General features: G+C 37.3%; 1 long non-coding RNA gene across 1 annotated transcript; it reads left to right on the plus strand.

The window, feature by feature from the left end:
* Positions 1 to 10,165: 10,165 nt before the first annotated feature.
* Positions 10,166 to 14,751, plus strand: LOC129138328 (uncharacterized). The gene is made up of 3 exons (XR_008541563.1): positions 10,166 to 12,489; positions 12,967 to 13,149; positions 14,347 to 14,751. It is a non-coding gene; the product is annotated as an uncharacterized LOC129138328 (long non-coding RNA).
* Positions 14,752 to 15,263: the final 512 nt, after the last annotated feature.

Genomic DNA, 15,263 nt, shown 5'->3' on the forward strand with positions numbered 1-15,263 from the left:
GAATATTGACCATGATAGATATGTTAGAGCACAAAACAAGTCTTAGCTAATCAAAAAATCAAACCATATCACGTGTTTTTTTGACCATATGGAATAAAGCTAGACATAAACAACAGGAGGAACTTCAGAAATTGTGCAAATACATACAGATTAAACAACATATCCCTAAACAACCAATGGGTCAATGAAAAAAATTTAATTTTAAAACGTCTTAAGACAAATAAAAATGAAATCAGAACATATGAAAACTTATGAAATACAGCAAAACAGTTCTTAGAGGGAAGTTTATAGCAATACATTTCGACATCAATAAAGAAGAAAGATAATGAATAAAGCATCTAACAATGTATTTCAAGGAACTATAAAATCAAGAACAAACTAAGACCCAAATTAGCAAAAGAATATAAAGGTCAGAGCACAAATATAATAAATGAAGACAAAAAATACAAACGACTAATTAAATGAAGGAATCTTTTTTGAAAAGGTAAAATTGACAAATGTTTTGTCAGACTAAGAAAAAAAGAGAAAATTCACATAAAATCAGAGATGAAAAAGGATATACTATGATAGACTCTAGAGAAATATAAGGAATCGTAAGTACTACAAACAATTATATGCCAATAAATTGAAAAGCTTAGAAGAAATATGTATGCTCTGGACACATATAACCCATCAAAATTGAAGAAAGAAGAAGTAGAAAATGTGAACACACCAATGACAAATAATGAGATTGAAGGAGTGATTTAGGCTCTCAGTCAAGGAAAATCCAAAAGACTTCACACAGTAGCTCACATCTGTATTGTCACAGTTTAGGAGCCCAAGGCAGGAGAATCACTAGAGGCCAGGAGTTCAAGATTAGCCTGGGCAACACAATGAGACTCCATCTCTAAAAATAAAAATAAAAATTCCCCAGATATAGTGGTGTGTACTTGTACTCAGGAGGCTGAGGCAGGAGGATCATTTAAGACCAGGAGTTTGAGGCTGCAGTCAGCTATGACTGCACCACTGTATGCCAGCCTCAGTGATAGAGTGAGACCCTGTCTCTAAAAAAATAGAGGAAGAAAGAAAAGTTCACGACTTGGTGGTTTTCGCTGACAAATTCTACAAAACATTTAAAAAACTTATACAAATTATTTACAAACTATTTCAAAAAAGTGAAAAGGAGGGAACTCTTCCAAACTCATTCTATGAAGACAGCATTTCCTGATTCCAAAATGAGACAAGAACAGCAAATAAAAGAAAACTCCAGGCCAATATCATTGATAAACATAGATGCAAACATTCAAAGCCAGCAGTTCTAGCAATGATAATTCAAAAGCACATTAAAAAGATTATTCACCATAATCAAGTGGTATTTACCCAGGGAGGTAAGGATAGTCTAATACATGTAAATCAATAAAATGTGATACATAACATTAAACAAAGAAGGATAAAAAACATATAATCATTTCAATAGATGCAGAAAAAGCATTTGACAAAATTAGACATCCTTTTATGATAAAACCTTTTAACAAATTAGTTATAAAAGAACATAATAAAATAAAGACCATATGTGATAACCCACAGGCAACATTGTACTGAATGGTGAAAACTTGAGAGCTTTACCTCTAGGATCTGGAACAAGACAAGGATGTTCACTTTAATCACTTTTTTCAACATAGTACTGGAAGTCCTAGTCATAACAATTAGGTAAGATAAAGAAATAAAAGGCATCCAAATTGGAAAAAAAAGTCAAATTGTCCCTCTTTGCAGACGACATGATCATATATGTAAAAAACCCTAAATATGCCACTGAGAATCAGAAATAGTAAATGAATACAATAAGGTTTCAGGATACAAAATCTACATAAAAAATTGGTAACATCTCTATACATCAATAGCAGACTATCTGAAAGAGGAATCAAGAAAATAATCCCATTTAAAATAGCTATTAAAAAAACAAAATACCTACAAGTAAATTAAGCCACGGAAAGATGAAAATTATTAAACATTGATAAAAGCAATTTAAAAAATTAAAATAAATAGAAAGATATCCCATGTTCATGGACTAGAAGAATTAATATTGTTGAAATGACCATACTACTCAAATCAATCTATAAATCCAATATAATCTCTATCAAATTTCCAATTTCATTCTTCACAGATATTAAAAAATATCTTAAAATCCATGTGAAACTACAAAACACCCCAAATAGCCAAATAAATCTTAAGCAAAAAGAGCAATGTTAGAGGTATTACACTATCTAATTTCAAAATATATTACAAAGCTATCCGAACTAAAACAGCATGGTATTGGCATAAAAAAAGGTACGTAGACCAGTGGAACAAAAATAGAGAGCCCAGGCATAAATCCACATATTTACATGCAACTTATTTTTGACAAAGGTGCAAACATTCAATTGGGAAAAGACAGTCTTTTCAACAAATGGTGCTGGGAAAAGTGCATATCCACATACTAAAGAATGAAAGTAGACCCCTATCTCTCATCATATACAAAAATCAACTCAAAATAAATTAAATATTTAAATGTAAGACCCCAAACTATGAAACTAGTAGAAGAAAACGTAGGTGAAATGTTATATGTCATTGGTCTGGGCAAGGAATTTTTAGAAAAGACATCAAAATCCATGCACGACAAAAGCAAAAATAAACAAATGAGATTACACCAAATAAAAACTTCTGCACTGCATAGGAAACAATCATGAGAGTGAAGAGACAACCTACAAAACAGGAGAAAATATCTGCAAACTATTCACTTCACAAGGGGTTAATATCCCAAATTTATAGAAAACTCAAACAACTCAATAGCAAAAATACAAATAATTGGATTAGAAAATAGTCAAGACAGTTGAATAGACATTTCTCCAAATAAGACAAAAAAATCACCAACAGGTATCTGAAAAAATGCCCACCATCACTAATAATCAGAGAAATGGAAGTCAAATCCACAGTGAGATATCATCTCACCCTGCTTAGAATGCTTTTTATGAAAAAGTCAAAAAATAACAAACGCTGGCAAGGATGTGAAGAAATGGGAATGTTCATACACTGTTGGTGGAAATGTAAATTAGAGCAATTGTTATGGAAAACAATATAACATCCAAAAACATTAAAAATAGACTTATCATAAAATCCAGCAATCCCACTACTGGGTATATATTCAAAGAATATTAAATCAGTATGTCAAAGAGATTTCTGGACTCTCATGTTTATTACAGCACTATTCACAATAGCCTAGAATCAACCTAAGTGTCCATCAATGAATGAATGGAGAAAGAAAATGTGGCATATATGCTGTATTTGGTCATTCTTGCATTGCAAGAATAAAGAAATACCTGAGATTGGATAATTTATAAGAAAAGAGACATAATTGGCTCCGGGTTCCATGGGCTGTACAGGGAGCATAATGCCAACATCTGCTTGACTAGTCAGGAAGCTTGGGAACTCATTCACTATCATGAGGATAGCACCAAGCCATGAGGGATCCACCTCCATGACCCAAACACCCCCTACCAGGCCCCATCTCTAACAGTGGGGATTACAATATAACATGAGATAAGGGTCAGGACAAATATCCAAACTATATCATATGCACATTTGGCCATAATAAAGGGTAAAATCGTATCACTTGTGACAACATGAATGAGCATAGACGACATTGTGGTAAGTGAAATAAGCTAACTACGGTAAGACAAATATCACATGATCTCATTTATATGTGAAATCTACAAACACCGATCTAATAAAAAGTAGAAGAGTGGTTACCAGACTGGGAAAGATAGGGAGGAGAGTTTTTAACAATGTGTCATGTATCAAAATACCACATTGTACCCCATCAACATGTGAAATTATCATGTATCCACTTAATAAAAGAAAAGAAAAAAGAAAATGGAAGAGTCAAGATACTGAGGCACTGGAAGAGATAGAAGAGAAGGTGAATTGGCAGTAAGGAAGAGAGAGTCTGAAAGAGCATGTCACAGAGTAGAACATTAAAGTTTATAACATTAGAAATCAATTTTTAAGTTATTGAAAAGATAAGTTTATAGCCATGAAAGTGAGTAGCTCAATTGAAGTGAAAGTAAAAGTCAATGAAAGATTAAATTAGAAGATATATTGCTTGGCATTCAGTAGTTACTTCAGAAATATTAATAAATCTTAAGAAAATTAAGAACACCAAAGCATTCATAGTGGGCCATTATCATAATACAAATTTATGTGGTAATATTTTATTCTTTCCAGTGAAGGGAGTAATTCAACAGTCTTGATTACAGGTTAGAAAATGATTTCTCCAGGTGTGACCCACTGACCACATTCATTGTATTTGAATTGCTTGAGCAATTTGTTTCAGGAGAAAATGGAAAGATTTTAAGATGGACCAACGAAATTACCACTGAGTGTCTTTAATGGAAACCTCAGCCTTGTCTAGAATAACCTGAGTTATCTGTTTCTATGGGGTCTCTGTGCCTTTTGTTTTCTTTGTTATTAGCAATTCTGTTAGTTGTAGATTACTGATAGTAATGCAAATATTCATGTTTATACATAGGCAAATGATTGATTTTGGTGGAAGTATAATTAATTTTCCTTTTTCCACCTTCCATCAAGAAGTCAGTTTTGAACCTATCAAGCAAATTTATTTCAGTGTTCCTTAGTGCCTAGATACGTGTGGCTCTTTTAATTTTCCATAAAACTCAGTATAACATCTTACTGGCTCCCTCATTAAATAAATGAGTTAAACAAAAATCTTAGACAAGTGTTCATTTTATATTTGTAAGTCATAATTTACCCTATTTTAAGCAATTTTCCTTTATCATTCCTAAAAATACAGATTCCTATGCCCCATGCTAGACCTATTGAATCAAAATCTCAGGCACAAGAATTTACATTGTTATTAAGCTTTTCAAGTGATTTTTAGGCATACTAAATTGTATTAACCATTACCATTCTAATTCTTTAAACTTGAATTATTGTATTTATAATCCCATCTTCATCAAAGTAAACTTTTGGTTAGCAAAAACGGTAGAAATCCCCTTATTCAATCAGATTGGGACCAGTAATAAACAGATTAATCTCAAATTTAAGTTAGATGGAGGAATCATAAGACGTATTAGATGTAAGTCCTTAAAATTTAACTTTAATTTAAAAGACATGTGTAAATAAATTTGCCAGAATTTTGATGACAAGGTCAAAGCCTTGCACGGATTCAGAGTGGAGTTTCTTGTGGAAACTACGCCAATGATATGTTGTCATTGACTTCTTGTTCACTTTCTGTGAAGACAACTGGGGTAAAGCAATCTGAAATCCTAGATTACACATTTTTTCCCATTTGTTTCTAGTTGTCTTGCCAACAGTTAAGCTGACATCAACTGTTTGAGTTTCTCATTTTTCCAACACATTTAGTTTATTTCTCAGAGAAACAACAATACTACTCTTGTTATACTCATTTTCTCAGTTTACGTAATATTTATTTATTTATTTATTTTGAGACGGAGTCTCGCTCCGTCACCCAGGCTGGAGTGCAGTAGTGCGATCTCTGCTCACCGCAAGCTCCGCCTCCCGGGTTCATGCCATTCTCCTGCCTCAGCCTCCCCAGTAGCTGGGAGTACAGGCACCCGCCACCACGCACAGCTAATTTTTTCTATTTTCAGTAGAGACGGGGTTTCATCAAGTTAGCCAGGATGGTCTTGATCTCCTGACCTAGTGATCCGCCCGTCTCAGCCTCTCAACATCATATTTAATTAAATTGCATAACTACAAGAACAAGAACAAATGGTGTAAACATATTTAGGAATGAACACAGCTTCCTCTTAGAAACTATACAATTTCTGTGATGGAAGGAGAAATGTACAGGCATTAAAAGTAGCTCAAAGGCTTTCAGTTTGCAGTGAACATCAGTCAATAAGTTGTACAGGGGTACAAAAAAGTGCTGATTGTAAATCAGTTAAGTGGAGGTCAGTTAAGGCAGCATCCACTGTATCTTAATTTGTAAAGTGAATGTTCTAAAACTGGGTTCACTTTTGCTATAAAGGACCAGATGATAAATATTTTTGGCTTTGCAAACCATACAGTCTCTATAGCAACCATTCAACTCTACCATTGTAGCAGGAAAGCACCGTAGATCCATGGATGTGCTCCAATAAAACTTTATTAAAACAGGCAGCTGGTCTGAGGGCCATGTATATATCTTGCTGTTTTCATACAATTTTCTAAGTTAGTAGTTCCCTGCCTTTTTAACAATCAAGGATTACTTTTAATCCTCTCCTCTGATTTTATGTTTCAAAAGCCTTAAGAAAAAAACCACAAAATATATTTATTTTGTAATTTTGGGGGGGTTCTTATTTTACTAATAAGTAATCAGTGATATATAAAGGCTAACCATTAGGTCAGTATGAAATAATCAACATTATTAACTCTAATGACTTAGTTCTGGATAGAAATAAAAAGTATTCAACTATATATATATAACTTCAAACTTGTATAGCTTTTTCTGGTGTAAATATATAACTTTTCGAGATTTTTCAAGTATTAAATACAACTTTTGGGAATCCTCACACCTGGCTCCCTATGATGACATTCAAGAATTCCTTAGGATTCTGGGAATCTTAGAATGAAAGTCACTGCTCTGTAGGAATGAATGAATGAATGAATAAGAAAGGGAAGGAAGAAGAAAGAGCATGTCTACTAAATGTAAATTAATCATCAAGGAACGTTTATATTATTAATAAATTTGTCAACTTTAGGTTGCCAAATCTAACAAGAGACCAACATGGCATTCATGGTGATCGTGTACACCTCTAGTCAAATTTTATTTTAGTTCATTGACTATACTATTAATATCCTGAAATACTCAAAAATTCTGTCTTACTTCTGTGAATAATTCACTTATTAATCACCCTATACACTACTTAATGAATGGAATGGTGCCTGGAATAAAGATAATTACAGGGCTAAAAGGGTTTTCTCTAGAGGCAGGTTATAGGATTTTTTTGTCTGACTGGAATAAAACAAAATTAATCAATATTTTCTGCAACCAGTGGCTTTTGACTTAGTCGTCTATTAATATCTATCAATCACTATAACCTCAGTCCTGTTTCCTCCATTCTTCTTTTTGCTATCATAAAAACTGGTCCATTTTTTTCCTGTTAGATCTATATGTTTCTCCTCTTTTCTTTTCATCCAAACAACTGGTCATCAACTTAGTACAGATAGTGCAATTGATCCGAACCCTACAGAATTCACTGTTTCAATTTACATAACTTACATAACTGTCAAGCTGAAATCACTCTCAAATGTTTTTAATTCAAAATTTTAATTTCATTTAATCATATTTATTTATTCATTAATTAATTTATTTTGAAAATAATTTTAACTTGTATTTTACATTCAGGGGTACGTGTGCCAGTTTGTTACATGGGTATATCTCATATTGCTGAGTTTTGGGGTATGAATGATCCCATCATCCAGATGCTGATTTGGTATGGTTTGACTCTGTGTCCCCACAAAAATCTCATGTTGAATTGTAATTCCCAATGTAGGGGGACTGACCTGGTGGGAGGTGATTAGCTCATGAGAGCAGATTTCCCCCTTACTGTTCTTAGATGGTTAGTGAGTTCTCATGAGATCTGATGGTTTCAACATATGGCACATCCCCCCTGGCTCATTTGTTCTCCTGCCACCATGGTAGAACATGCCTTGCTTCCCCCTTCACCTTCTGCCATGATTATAAGTTTCCTGAAGCCTCCCAGCCATGCTTCCTGTACAGCCTGTGGAACTGTGAGTCAGTTAAACCTCTTTTCTTTATAAATTACCCAGCCTCAGGTAGTTTTATATAGCAGTGTGAGAACAGATTAATACATGAGCATATTACCCAATAGTTAGTTTGTCAAACCTTGCCTTCCTCCTTCTCCCCTCTAGTAGTCCTGGTGTTTATTCTTTCCATCTTTATGTCCATGAGTACCCAGTGTTTAGCTCCCACTTATAAGTGAGATCATGTGGTATTTCGTTTTGTATTCCTGCATTAATTTACTTAGGATAGGCCTTCAGCTGCATCCATGTTGCTTGAAAGGACATGATTTTGTTATTTTTATGGCTGCATAGTATTCCATGGTGTGTGAAATGGTTTGGAAGGTGGCCCCTATAAATCTCATGGTGAAATGTAATCCTCAGTGTTGGAGGTGGCGCCTGGTAGGAGGTGTTTGGGTCATGGGGGTGGATCTCTCATGGCCTGATGCCGTCCTTGTGATAGTGAATTCTTTCAAGATCTGGTTGTGTAAGGGTGTGTGGTACTTACCCCCACTCCCATTCTCTCTTGCTCCTGCTCTGGCCATGTGATGTACCTACTCCCTCTTGGCCTTCCATCATGAGTAAAAGCTCCCTGGAGACTCCACAGGCGCCATGCAGATGCTGTCACCATGCTTCCTGTACAGCCTGCAGAGCTATGAGCCAATTAAATCTCTTTTCCTTATAAATTACCGAGTCTCAGGTATTTCTTCATAGCAATGCAAGAATGGCCTAATAATACTAATGTGGATGTACCACATTTTATTGATCCAATCCACTGTTGATGGGCACCTAGGCTGACTCCATGTCTTTGCTATTCTGAATAGTGTTGCGATGAACATGCAAGTGCGTATGTCTTTTTGGTAGAATAACTGACTTTCTTTGGGTCATATACCAGTAATGGAATTGTTGGCTTGAAAGGAATTTCTATTTTAAATTCTCTAAGAAATTTCCAAACTGCTTTCAATAGTGGTTGAACTAATTTACATTCACATCAATTATGTGTAAATGTTCCCTTTTCTCCACAGCCTCCCAAGATCTGTTGTTTTTTGATTTTTTAATAGTAGCTATTCTGACTGGTGTAGGATGGTATCTCGTTTTGGTTTTGATCTGCATTTCTCTGATGATTAGTGATGTTAAGCCTAATCTTTGCCACCAGAAAACTGGGAAAATACAGTGTCGCTTGTCAAAATAAATTGTTTTACTTTGCTTTAAAAATAATCAATTGAGTAGTATATTTCTTCCAGCAAAATTAAGAAGTAAACATTTAGAAATGTACAGTACCTTGCTGTTAAGTCTTCGCACAAGTATACCAATCGAACATAAAGGCCACCTTAAACTTTCATTTGAAATGAAAGACAATTTTTAAGAGGTTAAGGGCTAGTAATTTGTTAAAGTCCTGAAGTTAAATTAGCTCAAGTAAATATAAAGACTTTCCTTTAATTAAAGCCTTTTAAATTAACACTTTAAAGCATAGTTGGTTTCTCCCTCAAATCTTGTCCAAAGCCACTGTTTACAACTCAGTATATCAAAGGTTTCAGACATGATTACGAAGTTCCCTCAACTTACAATGTGCTATTTGCAACCTTAGATGCTATCATTCTGGCTTTTCTACCTTTTAGCAACAATAAGCACAACCTTCCCATTTCTCCCCCACCATGACTTACCCCTCTTTGCATTTAATATATAATTTTTCTCAGAGTGTTCTTACACATCTTCAACTGTAAATATGACAAAAGCACACAGTATAGTACATGTGCCACATGTATAAATGTTGTATCTAGTCATACAATTTTCCTTTTAAAAAAGAAATATTTTATTTTCAAAAAGCAAAGACTCTAGGAATCTTTTCTAGCTGCCAGTCATAAAAACATAAATTTCTGGTTAGATTCCCAAATTTGCCTGACCATAAGAAACACTTGTGGTACTTGTCAAACACGTGTATTCTGAGTCCCATCCGTGATCTCCTGAATCAGAATCAGCAGGTGAGAGGCCTGGGAATACACATTTTAAACAAACATCCACAGTGATTACGATTAGTCAAGCTTGAAAAAAATTTCACTACGATCATTATGACTGAATAACCTCACAAACATAGGAAAGTTACTGGAGAAAAATACGAGCAGAATTTCAGAATTCTGCCTTTGCTGAAAGTGTTTGTTCCCTCCTCCTCTACTCATCAAGACCTGACTGCTTATGTAACTCCCCCAAACCACCAACACCTGGGAGGAGTTGAAAATGATTTTTAATGAAGAAGAAAAGCTGATGTTTAATTTCAAAACTGACGGTGACAATAGAAGGGAGAGGCATGAATTTATCTTGATTCTAACACAAAGCATTGTATTTGAGTCAACAAACGAAATTGGTTTCATTTTTATTTTTTGTAAGTTTTTGCCAAACTCTATGCATATATAGAGGCTGGGCAAGAAAGAAATCCAGAAATATGGCATATGCCATCCTTATTTATTTCCCCATGCGACCAGCCAACAACTTCTTCACCTAGTCCCTGCTTCAAGCTGACTTTGTGTCTACTTCTCTATCGGAAACGGAGCTGCCCTAAAGACTGCCTCAATGTCAGTTACCCAGAGGCCTTTTTCCATCTTGTGCTCCTAAACTTCTATGATATTAAATGATATTACCCTTTCTGGAAATTCTCCTTAGCTTTGATTTTATAATTTTACTCTGTTTCATTCCTTCTTTTATAGCCTTTCTTTTCTCTATCCCTTTACTGCAGACATGTTGTATGGCTTTGTTCTTGACCTTCTGATCTCTCCACATTCATTCCCTCAGAGCATGCATCCATTTTCTTGGTGTCGGCCTTCCTGACTATCTGATTATTACCATCATATAACGATGTTGGTGATGGGCATAGCTAACATATCCTAGGCATTTTCCATGTAGGTTATAATAAGCATACTATATAATTTGTACCATTTAATTCTTCAACCCTAAATGATACTATTATGAACCACATTGTATGAGATGAGGAAACTGAGATTTTCATCAAAACCATGGAAAGCCAACGTGAGGAGCCCCTGTGTGTCTCCTTTGTTAATGCCTCTGGGCATCATGGCATGTGGATTGCCCTAGAATGGGGATTAGGAAGCGCAGCACTGTGAAAACACCAGAAAATACGTTATGATAGCGGGTAAGGATGCTCATCTCCGCACATTGAGATAGTTTTGTTTCTGAGTCAGGTTAGAGATGAGCCAATCCTGACTCCATGGTGCCACCAGGGATCACGAATTTAATAAGATCTTCGTGGATGCTTGGAACCCAACTGGTCTCTGTTTTCTACTTTAGGGAAAGAGCCACAGCTTGAGTGGGGTGGTTTTGGTGTCACATACGCTATCAATAATACTCACCGTTTTGGTGTCACATACGCGATTAATAATACCCACCGCTGCAGAGGAATCACCGTGGACTACTCCTCGTTTCATCCCATGCTCTTGCGATGGATCCCTCTCACCTGTTTACTGATTTCATTCAAATTCTTCAGCGACCACAGGACCCCGACTTGCCTTCTCTATCCTGGTTCCCACCACTCTGCTTTACAGGCCTGGCCTGCTCGCGGCTCCTCACACCAGCGCTGCACGGCTCCCTCCACGCCTCTGCCCTGTTTCCTCCATCAGACAGGACTAGCTTCCTCCTTCTCTATCGGGCAAAAGCCTGCCCAGCGTTCAAGACCCTCCTCAGATGCCGCCTCCACGATTAGGCTTCTTCCTGACTCCTGAGCCTGTAACACGCGCCACCATAACTCTCCACCTCGGCCCACATTCCCACAGCACTCGCGACGTCCGCGGCCCTCAACATGGCGCTTCATTCTATTTTAGGGTATTTCCTGCTTGTTTCCTGCACACACAGTCGCGCGAGGCACAGCCCCGAGTGACCCGCGCACGAGTGGCCCGCGCTTCCAGACGCGCCACCGCAGGCCAGGGAGGGCAGCCTGAGCCGCTTCCCGCCCCCGCGGGGACCTTCGCCAGCCCGCAGCTCTAGCGGGAGGCGGTTCCACAGCGCGCCCGACAGCCCCGCCACCGTCAGCACCTGCGCCTCGGGCGGGCTTTCCCCACCTCTGGGAGGCACGAATCCTCAGGGGCTCCTGGAGAGGGCGCCAGGGAGCAGATGCGTGCGGACACCTTTCGGCCCTCTGCAGCCGCCATAGCTCGCCGGCAGAAACTCGGAAGTGGAAATCTCAGCCATTCAGCGTTTGGGTGAAGACGGAGGCGGGTTCTGGACAGACGTACGCTGTCAGGGAGTGTTTACTTCGCCTCCACTTCTGTTCTTCCCCGCCGTGGTGCTGCTCCAGGTCACATACTCTTCCTGAGCTGGCTTCAGCCTCTCCGCGCAGAAGTCTCCCGCAGCCATGGCCTAGTACTCTTATGTGAAGTCTACCAAGCTTGTGCTCAAGGGAACCGAGGTGAAGAGCTGGGTCCTGCAGCTCCGGCGGGAGCCTCCTCAGTTCTTTTCGGACGCACTCCACCCCCGCGAATCCGGTGGAAGCCGTGGTGCGGAGAGCCGGCTTCGTGGCCTCCCAGGCTTCGCTCTGACCCTGTCTGGGCTGGACGGAGGCCGGACCGCGGTTCCTGGCGCCTGTGCAGAGAGGGGCAGCCTCCCGCGCGGACGACCCTGGAAACAGGATAGAAGGGCGGGTGACCCGTGGCCCCGTACCCACGAGTTTGGGTCCCCTGAGGCATCTCTCCAGGCCTCTGCCTGGTGGGTCTGTGTTAGTCTGATCTTGTAGTTCATTATAATAACTTCCTTTATTAGGGATTATTCTTTTCTCTATTGTCTCTTCCTCGAAAAATTATTAATTTTTTTCTAAGCTAATATGTAGAGTGAAACCAGGATGAATCACACAGTGGTTGAGGTGGATATGGGCTTTGATAGGGATATGGGTTGGAACCTGCACTCTGTCATTTACTAATTTTGTAATTTGTGGCAAATTGGTCAATATGTCTGAACTTCCATTTACTCATTAAGAGATCAAGTATCTTTGAACCTCCGTTTACACATTTATACTTTCAGACCATTTTTTATACCTTTAGAAGACTGTGAGGATTAAATGAGAGAACATACATACAGTAAATAAATTGAGCCAAATATGAGGAGGAGGTTGTAGTGGTAATTTATTAGCTCTTTAGGAGAAAAATACCTGTGCATTCATATCCCCGCTTCTTTTTTAACTGGCAGATTTGCCTGAGGTTGACTGTACATACAAATATTGAGCATTTCCTCCTGGCCTCTGTGATAAACAGAGGTTTTGATATTGTTAGGCGAGATGGAAAGAAAGTATCAAGGGGTGAGCTGAAGCCACTGCCCTTGAGAACCCTCTCGAGGAGTCTGGCCTCATGAAGATGCCAGAATAAATGGCAGGTACATCCTGAATGAATGTGAGATTTTTACTCTGTGAATTTCCTGTGAGAAGTGGTGAGTTATCTTCTGAAAACTTTATGATGAAAATGCAGACAAGAGTGTCTTAAGATTATCGTAATAATCATAATTAATGCTTATATAGCACTTTCAGTCTGACCAGAAATTGTTGTAGGCACTTTGCACATTAACTTTTTTCAAATCGCTCTTGGGTTTTCATTTTTTTATTGCGATGTAATTCATAATTATAAAATTCACCCTTTTGTACTGTCAGTGGTTTTTAGTATATATTCAAGAGGTTCACCACTGTCTAGTTGCTCAGCATTTTCATCATCTCAGAATGAAATCTCTTCCTACCCATTAAAGCAGTCACATCCGATCTTCCCCCTCTCCTAGTCCTTGGCAACCACTAGTCTGCTATCTATGTGAAATTGCCTATTCTGAATATTTCCTAAGAAATCATGCAACATCTGGCCTTTTGTATCTGGCTTCTTTCACTTATAACATTCTTGAGGTCCATAATTGTTGTAGCACTTGTTCCTTTTTATGGCTGCGTAGTGTAATCCATTGTATGGATGTAATATTTTGTTCATCCATTCATCAGTTGATGAACATTTAGATTGTTTCCCCTTTTTGACTATTGTGACTAATGCGAGTGTGAATATTCTTATGTAAGTATTTTTGTGGGTGTATGTTTTCATTTCCCTTGGGTATACATACTTAGGAGTAAAATTGCTGGGTCATATGGTAACTCTTTAACTTTTTGAGGAACCCCAAACTGTTTACTGTAGATGCTGCACCATTTTACATTTCCACCAGCAATGTGTGAAGATACATATTACCTCTTAATCCCCACAATAGCCTTAAGAGTTGTTATCCTAATTTTTTAAGTGGGGAAACTGACTCACAGAGAGATTCAGTACCTTTTCCAAAAATTGCAGAGCTAAGAAGTGACAGAATCAGGATTTAAAATCTGGCAGTGTGGCTCTACAATCTGCTTTGAACTTTAACATAATATGTACAAAGCCTGAAGCAAATTCTCAGTACTGTATTTAAGAGGGCATAGCAATGTAAGTCTTCCTAAATCAATAATTTATAAATGAAACAACTTAAAAGACTTCCAAGTTTCAATCTTAACGATATTTATTTATCACACAAATCAATATACTTAAACTCATCTATATAAATTATGTCCTGTAGTAAGAAGAAAAAGAGCAAAGATAAGAAGAGAAAAAGAGAAGAAGATGAAGAAACCCAGCTTGATATGTTGGTGAGTCAGTTTTCAGTGCTTTATTCTGAAAAAAGTTAACATTTCTTGAGATCTCATTGAAAATATTTTCCTAGTTAGAAATTTATGATGTATTCATATTTGTCTTAAAGTGCTTAAATATTACCTACAGTTGCAAATTCCATTTATTCTTTAGCACAGTATATGCTACTGATCCCTTTACTTCATTATCAGAACAGAGCACAGGAGAGAAGAATTACAACTCTCTGACTTAATAGGCACCATTAGACTGCTTAATAGCCGCAGATTCTGATACATAATTTTAAAGGCTTAATGTAAATATTATTCAACCAAATATATTTTACAAGATATTTTCTTTGAACGTGTATGCATTTTTGTTGTAGAAGTCAGTTGTCTCTTAAACGAAGTATCCTCACAGGAAAAATCATTATTTTGTGAACTCTGAAATGAATGAAAATTTTAATTACAATATCAGGGTAGCCTGTAAATGATACTAGAAATAAACTGACCCAAACACACTTAACCAGCCTGTTTTCCATTTAGCTGTTTCCATACTACTTTTTCTCTTTTAAAACTTGGCAAGTTGCATTTTGAATCTTCATAAATTATGTTAGCTTAAAAAATATATAAAATATGGAATGATGTAAAGCTAATGTTCTGGAAGAATCATTGCTTTTGAAATGGCAAATCAACAATTCTAAAATTAGGGTAAATATCTAGGGTAGATATGTAGATGTGGAATTGCTGTGTCAAAGGATAGGTGAATGTTTAACTATATAAGAAACTGTCAAAAATTTTCTAAAGTGGTTGTGCTATTTTATCCTCCCACCAAGAATGAATTAGTTCTCCAGTTACATCCTTGCCAAGA

The sequence above is a fragment of the Pan troglodytes genome, chromosome 22, assembly GCF_028858775.2.
Source record: "Pan troglodytes isolate AG18354 chromosome 22, NHGRI_mPanTro3-v2.0_pri, whole genome shotgun sequence".
NCBI classification, from domain to species: domain Eukaryota; kingdom Metazoa; phylum Chordata; class Mammalia; order Primates; family Hominidae; genus Pan; species Pan troglodytes.